Genomic DNA, 10,469 nt, shown 5'->3' with positions numbered 1-10,469 from the left:
GGTTGCAGCCAGTGAGGAAGCTGATTCCCAGGACACCCCAGCAAGGGAGGAGAGCAGGCCAACCTCAGCCTCCCCAGCACGCCATGACCCAGGGCCCAAGAGCCCCTGGCTTACTCGGGTGGAGGAAGAGATGGCCCTCCTGGGGTCAGACGCCATGGCAGAGGACAAGCGAGAGGCTATCCGGAGGGCGCATGAAAGAGAGAGCCAAGGGAGCCACCGTGCGCTAAGCTGTCCTTCCAGCCCCAGGGCATCGGATTACCCCCCTCCCTGGGTCAGCCGCAAGGACTTTAAACCCTTCAACGAAGCCTCCGGGGATGTGGAGGGGTTCTTTCAGGACTTTGAGCAGTAGTGCCAGCTCATGGAGGTGCCAAGCACGGATTAGATACGGCACCTCGTGGGTCTGCTAGACGGGGGCTCAGCTGAAACCCCGCCAGACGGCACAGATGCGGACCGTGCTAGCGGACCGGGCCATCGCCTTCTCGGCCACCCCGGGCCGCACAGGGTTAGCCCTACACCACGTGGAGACCCACAGTCAGAAACCCATCCAGCAGGCCCCATACCAGTCCCCGAATCCGTGAAGTCGGCCATCTGGGCCGAACTCTCCGAGATGCTCCAGCTGGGTATCATCCGACCCTCCCGCAGTCCCTGGGCCTCCCCGGTGGTGCTGGTTCCAAAGAAGAATGGGACCACCCGCTTTTGCGTGGACTACCAGAGGTTGAATGACTACACTGTCAGTGACGCCTACCCCATGCCCCGCATAGACGACCTGCTGGACCGTCTAGCCGGGGCCCGCTACGTTAGCACCCTAGACCTCAGCAAGGGTTACTGGCAAATTGCCCAAACAAAAGAGGGCATTGAGCGTTCCACCTTTATTACCCCGTTTGGCCTGTATAAATTCCTCGTCGTGCCCTTTGGCATGAAAAACGCCCCCGCCACCTTTCAACGGGTCGTGGACCAGCTACTAGAGGGATGTCAAGAGTTTACGTGCGCCTACCTAGATGACATAGCCATCCTTAGCGACATGTGGGAGGAGCACCTGGCCCACGTGGGGGCCATCCTAGACCGCATCTGCAGGGCCGGGCTGACAATGAGACCAGACAAGTGCCAGTTGGGAATGGCTGAGGTACAGTACCTCGGACACAGAGTAGGGGGGGGACACTGAAACCTGAACCAGCCAAGGTTCAGGCCATTTATGACTGGCCCACCCCCCAGACCAAGAAGCAAGTGATGGCCTTCCTTGGCACTGCCAGCTATTACCGTAAATTTGTGCCTAATTTCAGCTCCACGGCCCAGCCCCTGTCCGACCTGACCCGAAATAACAGTCCCCGGATGGTGACTTGGACCTCAGCCTGTGAATCTGCCCTCCGTGACCTCAAAGCTGCGCTGGCGAGCAACCCCGTCCTGGTGGCCCCCGACCACAACAGACGCTTCCTTGTGCAGACAGACGCCTCCACCTACGGCCTAGGGGCTGTCCTCAGCCAAGTCAACGAGGCTGGGGAGGAACATCCCGTCGCTTTCCTCAGCCGCAAACTACTGGACCGGGAAGTTGCCTATGCTACGGTGGAGAAAGAATGTCTGGCCATAGTCTGGGCCCTAAAGAAACTACAGCCCTACCTGTACGGCCAGGAGTTCACCATTGTCGCCGATCACAACCCCCTCACATGGTTGAACCGGGTGTCCGGGGACAACGGGCGTCTCCTTTGGTGGAGCCTCGCCTTTCAGCCTTATAATTTCACCATTCGATATAGACGGGGAAGCCAACACCAAAATGCAGATGGCCTTTCTCACCAACAAGATCCACAGTAGCTAAGTCAGGGCCCACAAGTGCCTTCAAGGGAACCCGGTTGGGCCCCTTTGCCGGCACTTGTGAAATAGAAGGGGGAGGAGTGTCACAGCTGCCCCCCCCCCCCTCTCAGCTCTTGTTCTGTCCCTGCTCTATCTCTGCAGTCTCTCATCCGTGCCCCTCCCCCCTCCTGCAAAGATGAAAGGCATTCCTAAGGCCAGCTTGAGCCATGATACCTCCCCCCCCCCTGGTTGCCTAGGTGACTAGGGGGGTCCGACCAGTTTTAAAAAGCTGATGCAGAGCTCCTGAGGTATTCACCGCTGGGTAGCTGACGGAAGGAGCCCGATAGCTGCGGCCGGGACCTTCGTGGCGAGGCAGACAAGCCTGCCTAGGACCCCCCTTCTCCCAGAGCTGGGGAAGACTGATTGCTAGACTCCAGAGATCCAGACTCACACCAAACTCCCTGTTGGATTACTTGCTGCAGAGACTCTCCCTTGGCTCTTGGTGTTGGACTTTAAGTGCGTTGGTCCTTCCATGTCGCCCTGGACTGGCGTATTCACCCTCCCTGCAAACTCTCCTATTAGGTGACTGTCATCTGTTTGTCTCAATAAAGCTTTGTGCATTTGCCATCTACTCTGTGTGTTCTGTCCTGCCTATGCTCCGTCACATTTACTAAAATAACTGCATTTCCATATTGTGTGTACTGTGGGAGATCAGATATAGTGAATGCAGGGTCCGGGGAGACCGGATATAGTGAATGCGGGGTCCGGGGAGATCGGATATAGTGAATGCGGGGTCCGGGGAGACCGGATATAGTGAATGCGGGGTCCAGGGAGAGCGGATATAGTGAATGCAGGGTCCATGGGGACCGGATATAGTGAATGCAGGGTCCAGGGAGAGCAGATATAGTGAATGCAGGGTCCGGGGAGAGCAGATATAGTGAATGCAGGGTCCGGGGAGAGCAGATATAGTAAATGCAGGGTCCGGGGAGACCGGATATAGTGAATGCAGGGTCCATAGGGACCGGATATAGTGAATGCAGGGTCTGGGGAAAGTGGATATAGGGAATGCAGGGTCTGGGGAGAGTGGATATAGTGAATGCAGGGTCCGGGGAGACCGGATACAATGAATGCAGGGTCCGGGGAGACCGGATATAGTGAATGCAGGGTCCTGGGAGGGAAGATATAGTGAATGCAGGGTCCGGGGAAAGCAGATATAGTGAATGCAGGGTCCAGGGAGAGCAGATATAGTGAATGTGGGGTCCGGGGAGACCAGATATAGTGAATGCAGGGTCCTGGGTTTAGTAACACTTTCATTTTGAATAATGGGCCTACAATTATTGATCTCGCTCTGGCATGTGCAGCGATAACGTGTGTAGGGTATTCAATGTTTTTGTGCATAGTCATCCCCCAACGCATATATTTACATTTGTACAGACATGTATAAGGGGGGTGGATAGCCTTAAATAGGGGGGGGGATATTTTAAGTGCTTGGGTGCTATTTTTTACACATTTTTCTCTTAAATTTTTATTCCATCACAAAAGGTCACCTATGTGAGGCATTTTTCGTGGTAGGTTCTCTTTAATTAGATATCAGGAGTCTAATAGACAACTGATGTCTCAGCTGCCCTCCAATGAAGTTCAGAGACTACTGCATTAAGTTTCTTCCCTGGCCATACTGGTGACACAGGAACCCAAAAGTGACATTTTCCACAATGCTTACAGGTCAGTCCCAGTAAGGGGAGCTCAGCAAATGCACATTAACTGGTCTCCCTCCCATCTACCAGGCAGCACCTGTAATAGTTGCATGAATTAGGCACATGGAAGCTGTAAGCGACAGCCATCTTGTCAGGTCTCAGCCATTTTTTTTTCATGAGCCCAGTGATCTTACCTCTCCCTCCTTCTACAATCTATGGAATACATAGTTTTAACTTTTAACACACTTCAAAAGAGCAGGTTATCTCAACTTAGGGACAGCAGACGCCAGCGCACAGGCTTTGGTAAGAGTTGTAAAGAGCTAATTGAGCCCTGGCAGGATGCCCATTAGTTTCTAATGACCATATAAAACTCCCTCTGACCTATTGTAAAACTATGAAAAAATCTGTCTGTTCTGTCATGCATTGGTTTGTAGGGCAATTAAAGCACTAGGAACACATAGTGTGCCACAAACTGTCTACCCAGAAAGCAGCCAGGCAAGGGGGGCGACCTCTCCAAAACCTCTGCCCAATTCACAACTTAACAAAATCCACACACAATTCACAAAATCTAACAGGACCAAGACACATTATTATTAAGTATATATGAATGGGGAATATCATACCGAGCAAATCAATGCTTACAATGTAAAGATTAATGCTAGCATACAAAACCTTTATCAAAATGGCCACTGCTGAACTTCCGGTTTGCATCTGACATCACCTACTGACGCGTTTCGTCAATTCGACTTCCTTATAGGATGTGCACATCAAACCACCTCTACATCGGGGGGGTTAAGAAAAAACCTTGAACAAGAACTTTAAAATAGTTGGAAACCACTTAGCAACCAGAACCTCCTGGCTTATTTTGAGTTATTTTGAGGACTCAGAATCCTTGGGTGTCCACACCCATTCAGGAGCGAAACTTCCTGTTTGAAAAGCCACACATGCACACTGCACTCTTACCTATTGCAGCAAGGACTCCTTGTATGTATGTGTTTGTATCTACCACAGTGCGTATGTTCTACGCGTACCATCCGTCAATAAAGTGATTGTAAACCCTTACATATCCCCAGTGAAGTGACTAGCCTCAAGTGATACACAGAGATAAAACAAATCCTCCTACATAAGTTGTACCTGATTATCTGCCGTCTTCTCTTCTCTACATCTGTTCAAAGTGCTGAATTTATAAAACTTGTCTTGAGGGTTGAAAAAGAAACACGCCCCCTTCACATAGCCTACAGGAACAGAGCTGAGGCTGTCAATCTGCTGGAGGTCCCACCCCGTCACCATTTTTCTCTTGGTGTCAGGAAAACTTGTCAGAAGTGACTCATGCTGATAGCAGAGGAAGAAAGCAGCAGACAGAAATGAAACTTAATGCTCTTAATTGAGACAAGTAGACACTATAGAGGGATGTGTTTTGTTAATATTTCATGTCTGAGGTTTACAACCTCTTTAGGATAAAACAACCACTCAACCCAATACGGATTAAGGGGGATTTTTTTTTTAAATGTAGCTAATAGGACTTTAAATGTACTTCACGGAAGAAAGGGCCGCATATAAGTAAAAACAATTTATTGCAAAATTTAAAAGAATCCACATTAAAACCATGTATAGTACAGTTCCAGGCTGTAGTACTCCAGTTAACATTTATTTTCAGAACTGTAAAAGGTCAAATTACAGACAGAAATGATCGTCCTCTAGCTCTCTAGATCAACATCAACATTATTTGCATTTCGCAATAAATTGGCTTCATTGGGATCTGCGCTAGTTACATTCACACAATGACCCAGTCAAGAAATGAACGGTCAAATACTCAAAAAATCCAAATATATTAACAATTTATATAGTACATCAAATATTCAAACATAAATATACAGAAACCATTGTCCCCTATTGGAAACACACAGGAAAAAAGAAAAACAACAAAAACAAAAAACAGGAGGTTTTTACCCATTGACCCCAAAAATTAACACAGGAACACAGACCTGGAAAAATAGTACATCCACAAACTGTGAGTTACCCCCCCTCCCCACCTCAAGGGGAGGAAAGAAGGAAAGAAAGAGGGATCAAAGTAAAAAAACTCACACCTCTCATCCAATCCTCCCCCCTTATTATCAGTTTCCTTTGTATTTCCAATGAGAGGTCACAACTAACACCTATAACCACAAAACAAAATACAAGTAAAAAGAAAATGAAATATATCCCATAGTGTATATATAAAGAGCCTGGTCATTTGGTCATTAAGACCTGGTATATGTGTGGTCTTCATATTGTAAATCCATCTACTTTCACTCTGCAAACGATCCAGTCTATTGGGTTGGGAATGGCTAGGTACTAAGAGATCTCTTATAGAAGTATTTTTACGAAAAGTAATGCTAGTACTTGAATCTACAACTAGGTCTGATCTTCATGGAGAATGTGCCAATGTTTATCCAGCACATTTTGAATCATGGCTGATTGGTTATTAAAGGTAGTTTTAAATTGAGTCTTATGAGTTTCCTTTCTTTAATCTCTCTGGTATAACAAAAGGACACATGGGCTTTTTTTAGCGGATGTTATGCACGCTTAACGGATCTTTTACTACAACAGTGGCTAAAAAAAAATGCATGTGTACCCTGTGGAGCTAGCTGGCTTTCTGCAGTAATTTGCCATAAAATGTGATCTGATCGTCATCTAAGTCACAACAATAGACAAACACAATGGGGGGAATTCAATAAAGCTGCTGCACCTCTTTTCCTGTTTTAATCCTTCTTGTTAATGTATCACACCATATTCATGAAGCCTTTACAAACTTTTTGGTTCTGACAGCGACACCTGCACAAAATTCAGGTAGTTCTACCCACATGGAAGAAAAATATATTTGAAATATATTTTAAAAATATTCTTCCCAAATATATTGACATATATTTGGAATGCTACAATTTTGGCCATATTCAATATATATTTATATATATATATATATATATATATATATATATATATATACACACACATATATATATATATAGAGAGAGAGAGACAGAGAGAGAGATAAATACATATATATATATATATATATATATATATATACACTGCATGATGAAATGCCTTTTTATTATAAAATAGATGAAAAATATTTTTAAAAATACATTTCAGATATTCAGATATAAATCTACATTTTTGGAATGCATTTACGAATATATATTAAAATGATTTTTTTTATATGTTAAAACAAATCTGAAGAATATATTTAAAAAAAATATATATTTTTTAAATATGTTCTTCTGATTTTTTTTAACATATAAAAAAGTAATTTTAACATATATTTTTACATATATTTGTAAATGTATTCCAAAAATGTAGATTTGTACGTATTTGTAAAAACATACAGTATATTTGAAACGTATTTTTAAAAATATTTTTCAGATATTTTGTAATAAATACGCATTTCGACATACAGTATATATATATATATATATTGAAATATATTTTGAAATATATCGAATATGGCCATAATTGTAGCATTTCAAATATATGGCAATATATTTGGGAAGAATGTTTTTAAAAATATATTTTATATATATTTTTCTTCCATATGGGTAAACGTTTACTTTGTGGTGCAATGAATGTGCCAAATTCAACATAAAAATACTGATAGTTCGTATCTTATGACAGTGGTGCTAATTAAGACCAACCCTCTTTTGGTGTAGAGAGAAACAAACTGGTGCAGACAGATTTTGTGAAAGTTTCCCACGTACATTCTAAAAGTGTCACAGCATATGCCAAATTAAAGTACAAATTCTAGACCGGTAGATGAATTTGCCGCACACTGCACCGTTTTTAGAAAGAATGAAGGACACCACTTTCGCAAAATCTGTCAACTGTCGTTATGAATTCCAGAGAATGTCCTTAAGCTGGTAAAACACAAACAATTTTAATTTCTCGTGTCTACATTGAACAAACCCATTAAACATTCGCAGTCCTGGAGGAAAAAGTAAGTGAACTTAAAGACTAATTACTTCAACCAACTCTAAGGACCCATTTACACTTGCTTTAAAATGTGGCATTTGACATGCTTTTTTAAAGCACTCTGAATGTCGATCAAAGCCCCTCTCACTAAATAAAATAGTCACCTTACAGTCCCGTTCATGGTGCAACAAAGTGGGAACACTATAGAGGAAAGTGAGTGGGGACTGGAGAGAGAGGACTCAGTGACGGAGGATCAGCGAGCTGCGGGACCGGAGCGCAAGAAACTAGGAGATGTCACACTGAGTGAGCAGCATGGGAGCAATATAGCAAGACTTGAGAGGGACTGGAGAGAAAGAGAAACCTGAATAGCAGAGCTGGGGGACCGGAGCAGGAGAAATTAGCAATGTCACACGTGGTGCGCAGCATGACAGCAATAGAGCAGGAGGCAGGTGTGGACAGGAGAGAAGAGGATAAGCAAACCAGAGGATCGGCAGAACTGGAGGTTGCTATTGAGAGGGGGATCAGCAGAGCTGGGGGTTACTACTGAGTGGGGGATCAGCAGAGCTGGGGGTTACTACTGAGAGGGAGATCAGCAGAGCTGGGGGTACTTCTGTGCAGCAGATCAGCAGAGCTTGCGGTCTTGCTGAGTAGGGCATCAGCAGAGCTGGGGGTACTAATGAGCTGGGGATCTGCTGACCAGGGATATTACTGAGCTGGGGTTCTACTGAGCCCATTTAAAACAAACATAAAATCAACAAACACACAGCACATTTGCTAAGCTTCATTAAAGTGTTACTAAACCCCGGACCCTGCATTCACTATATCCAGTCTCCCCAGACCCTGCATTCACTATATCTGCTCTCCCAGGACCCCGCATAACTATATCTGGTCTCCCTGGACCCTGCATTCACTATATCCGCTCTCCCCGGACCCTGCATTCACTATATCTGGTCTCCCCGGACCCGCATTCACTATATCTGGTCTCCCTGGACCCGCATTCACTATATCTGGTCTCCCCAAACTCTGCATTCACTATATCTGGTCTCCCCGGAGACTGCATTCACTATATCTGGTCTCCCCCGGAGACTGCATTCACTATATCCGCTCTTCCCGGACCCTGCATTCACTAGATCTGGTCTCCCTGGACCCTGCATTCACTAAATCTGGTTTCCCCGAACCCTGCATTCACTATATCCGCTCTCCCTGGACCCTGCATTCACAAGATCTGGTCTCCCTGGACCCTGCAGTCACTATATCCGCTCTCCCCGGACCCTGCATTCACTATATCCACTCTCCCCGGACCCTGCATTTACTATATCCGATCTCCCTGGACCCCGCATTCACTATATCTGCTCTCCCCGGACCCCGCATTCACTATATCTGCTCTCCCACAGTACACAAAACATGGAGATGCAATTATTTTAGCAAATATAAACTGCTAAATACCTTTTCTCATCAGCAGTATATAGCAGTCTTGTGACTTCTATCAGTGTCCAGCCAAGCACTGGTTAAAGCTTGAACAAGGAGTTTTCATTCTCCTCTGACTGTCCTATGAGGCTGCATAACCCCTGACCCTGTGTCTGGACAGTGCTGATTGGCCGTGTGCTGATCACTTGCACTCTCCCAAGAAGAAAAAACTCTATAGCAATACACTCCAAACTGAGCATGTGCAGGTTGCCCCCAAAGCTCTGTTCTATCAGCAGATGGACTGGGGACAGTAGAAGGGGAGGATCAGAGAAGACAGGATCAAACAGCCTTTTTACACATCGCAGAGGATTAACCCTTTAGGTTCCACAGTGAGTATAACAAGCATGCTTTACTGCATATATGACTGGATCAGAGTGCTCAGAAAGTAGGACATAGGAAGCCGGCCGCTGGGAAGATCACATGACTGGACCAGAGTGCTCAGGGAATAGGTAAGTATAGACATCTTTTCACTAATATAGGGCTTAGAATAGGGCAATGAGCAGGTTTAAATTCTCATCTGGGACCTGATGATCATCGGCGGAGCTGACTGGGGAGAGGTCTGTATGTAAACAACAAAGATCTCTCCCCTGTCAGCTTTGTATTGCACAGCAGAGAGATAGAAAGCAGCAGGTCTGCTTAGAAAAACAGCGCACAATAAAATCTCTCCCTAACACATAGTTAACCCTTTGATCGCCCCAGATGTTAACCCCTTCCTGCGCAGTGCCATTAGTACAGCGCCAGTGTTTTTTATTAGCACTGATCACTGTATTGGTGTCACTGGGGATGTCAGTGGCAGTTAGTCAGTTCCCCCCCCAGTGTGAGAATACCCACCGCAGTCCCGCTATAAGTCGCTGATCGCCGCCAGTAATAGTAAAAAAACAAATTCCAGTATATATATCGCCATTAGTAGATGCTATACCTTTCACGTAAACCAATTACTTTACACGTATTGGAATTTTTTTTAGAAGACGTAGCAGAATACATTTTGGCCTAATTTTATGACAAAATTTTATTTAAACATTTTTTTTACTGGCTGTGTTTTATAGCAAAAAAGTCAAAAATATATTTTTTTTTTTCTCAAAATTGTCGGTATTTTTTTTTTTATAGCGCAAAAAATTAAAAGCGCACAGGTGATCAAATACCATAGAAAGAAAGCTCTATTTGTGGGAAAAAAGGACGTAAATTTCATTCATGTACAGCATTGCATGAATGCACAATTGTCAGTTAAAGTAACACAGCGAAGTATCGCAAAAAATGGTCTGGTCAGGTAGGGGCGGAAATCCTCTGGAGGGCAAATGGTTAATCTCTATATACTGTATTTTAATATTATGGATATTGTATTATTTTAAACATCATGGTTTATGTTGTGTTGGATTTTAGAAATAATAGGGATGTATTCATAACAGTTGTTTATGTGTAGAAATGTATCTTTGATTATTTTCTATTTGGAATTTAGTTTTTTTATATGTTAAAAAAAATCTGAAGAATATATTTAAAAAAAAATATATTTTTAAAAATATATATTTTTTTAAATATATTCTTCTGATTTTTTTTAACATATAAAAAATTAATTTG

General features: G+C 44.2%; 1 protein-coding gene across 1 annotated transcript in view; it reads right to left on the bottom strand.

The window, feature by feature from the left end:
• The window catches only part of LOC149466145 (uncharacterized), a 132,165-nt gene that overhangs the window by 89,555 nt on the left and 32,141 nt on the right, over nt 1-10,469 (bottom strand). The gene's annotated exons all lie outside the window — the stretch shown is intronic.

The sequence above is a fragment of the Staurois parvus genome, unplaced genomic scaffold, assembly GCF_062004578.1.
Source record: "Staurois parvus isolate SC_StPar_1 unplaced genomic scaffold, SC_StPar_1.0 ptg000132l, whole genome shotgun sequence".
In the NCBI taxonomy this organism is placed as follows: Eukaryota; Metazoa; Chordata; class Amphibia; order Anura; family Ranidae; genus Staurois; species Staurois parvus.
This window is presented reverse-complemented; position numbering and strand designations above follow the sequence as displayed.